Source organism: Palaemon carinicauda, chromosome 33 (assembly GCF_036898095.1).
Source record: "Palaemon carinicauda isolate YSFRI2023 chromosome 33, ASM3689809v2, whole genome shotgun sequence".
Taxonomy (NCBI): domain Eukaryota; kingdom Metazoa; phylum Arthropoda; class Malacostraca; order Decapoda; family Palaemonidae; genus Palaemon; species Palaemon carinicauda.
This window is the reverse complement of record NC_090757.1, coordinates 68,426,389-68,429,971: the sequence shown is the minus strand read 5'-3', so window position 1 is coordinate 68,429,971 and position 3,583 is coordinate 68,426,389.

Here is a 3,583-nt window from a genome sequence, read left to right as displayed (position 1 = left end):
CTTGACACGGGATAGCAAAGCAGCCAGGTAGTAGGCGGTTGTCTGATAAAGGATGAATCCCAGGAGATTTGCTAATGATGTCCACAATTGAAAGGTGGAAGTAGTACCCCTGTCAGAAGTAATATGTTCAGGGATACCAAATCTCACTATTCATCCTGAGAGTAAGGCGGATGTATATGAGGCGCACATTGCAGTTTCCATGGGAATGGCTTCAGGTCAACAAGTGAAGCAGTCGATGACGATAAACAGGTAACGATCTCCTTGTAATGTGGGTAGCGAACCCACTACGCCAACGAGAATTTGGGCAAAATGACGCTGAGGAAAAGTGTCCATTCCTGAATCCGTGTATCGATGTACTTTTGAAGTTAGGCATAAAGTACAGGCCCAGACCCAATTCTTAGTATCCTTAGTAATGTCGTAACAAATGAACTTCTTCTTCAGTAGCTATGCAGTAGATCAGCACGAGGGATGGGAAAAAGCTATGAAATAAAACGTCTGCTGACGCATGGGAGCAGGTATCCATGGTCTAGGTCAACCGGCACTGATGTCACAGAGAAGGGTGGCGTTGGAGATAGTTGAGGGGGACATATTCCAAATGGAGGATGTGCAGGATGTCCTATATGGTTGATACTCTGGATCTTTTCATTGGGCTTCTGCCAAGGTGTTGCGATCCAATCCCAGGTGAATGACGGCCAATGTGTTTCTTGATAGGGCATCGGCAATGGGGTTCATTTTCCCAAAATGAGCTGAATGGTACAACTGTATTCAACAATGGCAGAGATGTCGGCGTTAATGGCCGGACCAAGTGTAGTGGCTGTCCATAAGGCATTGCCTTTGGTCATCAGGTTCTTCATGGGCAAAATATCGAAATTGGGGATGGCAGTGCGTACAGGTTTGTGTCTGTGCTGTATCAAAAGGGCACGAAGATTCACTTCATAAGGAGAGCAATCTGCTGCAGGTTGCAGGCGAGTGAAGCTTTTTAGTCCCCAACAGTTGTTGAGAGAACTGAAAACATTTGGTTACACGGGCAGCTGGCGATGGTGAGTACTGCTCCAGGAGGTATGTTTTGGGGTGTTCCGATGGGCGTAAAGCCAACCTGATATTTCACTGCCAAAACATAGTCTGCTTTGGTGCATGAGCGAGTCATGCCCTTAATACAAAATTAGACTCGGTGCGCTCAAACCAGGTGAATATCTCTGCACTGGTGAAGGGCGGGATTTTCAGGGATATAGCATCGATAGAAGAGACAGTGTCGGATAGCGGCTTCATCAAACAGTAAGACACAGCAGTGATGGGGAAGGCGGGAGAGAGCTAGACATTCCGGTGGTCACCAATGTGCGAGGCGATAGTTAGGTGATAACTAAGAGGCAAGGGGAATGCAACTAAACTTTATTAAACAGATAAAGTTTAAATACCAGGACATATGAGCAAGGACGTCACTAAAAATTCAAACAAAAGTAAACATGAGCTATCAGGTTTATACAGGTTGGTTTATTAACAGTTGAAGGAAGAGCAAGGAATAAGATAAACAAAACTGTTACAGTGCACGAGCGTGTATGGAACACATGCAGTACAATAGCATCAGGCATGGTCAGTAATGTGACACAGGGATTTTATGACCGCAGGCCTTGCAGTCATCAAGCACAGTTATTGGCGGTGGGGCTAACCTCTGATTGAATAGTACAACGGGAAGACAACAGTTTCCACGGATACTGGCCGTGAGCCTAGTCTTTTGATAAAAAGCAAGGCTGCAATGGAGCAGCTGTCCTTTTAGTTGCTCCCTACGACACACAACGACACACAGGACATACGGTGATAGTATTGTTTTAATACAAATTTACAATCCCTTGAAATTCAGTTACTGGGCATTAAATTTTTTTTTTTTTTTTTTTTTTTTTTTTTTTACAAACTTGCTGTATAATCGCGTCTTTACATGAGTGATTTATATCAGGGAACTTTCAGAATATCAGCAGCCACATTTACAACACTGATTACGTTATACCAGTTATGTTTATAATCACTTCATCCCAGTGTTATCCCTCACGGCTATCTGTTAATGTAACGCATCATACTGAATAATCTTTATGACTAATATGACGGAATTAGTGGTTTACATTAAGCCGTAATGGGATGCAATTATATTTTGCATTTATAATGTGTTGAAGCAAGTTGTGTTTCATTTATCAAATGACATTGGGGCAGCCTTTTTTATCCGATTTGTACTTATTTTTGAGAGGTAATTTTCACAGCAATTACTCAACTGCTTTTCGTTATTAAGTACTCGACTGTTCCTTTTAGCAAGATCCCTTTTTATCAAATCTGACCAAAATTAAGTTATGTTATTTCATTTCATTTACCAATTTACTTAGACCTTTCAATTTATGTTGGAGGGTTTGAAAGACATCGACACTCATAGGAAAATGCAATATACCGATTTGGCTACAATTATTGTATCTTTTCCTATGAAGGTAATTGAGGTCATAGCAAATGTTTCTGACCTAAATGCCATCGAGGACAGAGCTTTCTGCTTTCCTATGTATTTCCAAAATATTTTAGTTTCCATATGTAAGTAAAAAAACATCCCTCGCTGTATTCAAGTGAGGGTTTCTAGCATGGACTCGGATCCTACAGAGAAGTAAAATCTACACTTATTTCCCATGTCAGACTTTGAGGATTTCTTAAAATATGGGCTGAAATCTTCATTAAATGAGAAGTTGAATAACTATTGTTTAGGCGCTGTGTTTAATTTTTTTGCGGGTATGACCTATATGTCCCATCCGGTGATGCATTGCTTGCTGTTATAGGGAAAAAAAAAAAAATTCCTTCAGAAGCAAAATCCATTTCTATTCGAACTACTCATCCATAAAAATTCAAAGGAAACGAGGTAACACAATAAAGAAATTATCTAACGACAAAAATCTATAAGCTCAGAGACAAATATAAAAGTGATGAAAAATTGCTAGAAAGTATTAGAGTATATATTTTATTAAACTAAAATGGCTACTTTATTTAGCAGATATCATTCCTATTTTGTGTAAAGAAGAAACGTTCTTCATGTTCCCTACCTTATAAAAAATATGCTCTCTCTCTCTCTCTCTCTCTCTCTCTCTCTCTCTCTCTCTCTCTCTATATATATATATATATATATATCATCATCAAAGAGCTTATAGAAATCCACGGCTAAGCCCTTCGCTAAGATGGACTGAATTTTTTTTTTAGAAAAGACGGGATTTAAAAATAAAATCAAAACTCCGAACTCTTCTTCCTGACATCGCACATCTCTCTCTCTCTCTCTCTCTCTCTCTCTCTCTCTCTCTCTCTCTCTCTAAGTTTTGCTTTCAGAAAATCACACCCCTTAATACAAATTGATTCTTTTAGGCAGATTGTTTTTACAAGTCATCCTTTTATCAGCCTACGAGCTTTTATCGAGAAAAGGGGAATAGCGAAAAAATGTCTTCTCTACCAAAGTATGTCGCTTAAGCTGACCAGGTTAGTTGGTTCAAATAAACAATTAACCTTAACTTCCTCAAGTGAGATAGAGGGAGGAGTTGGATAAGGTTTAGGGCAGGGTCACCAACCTGCG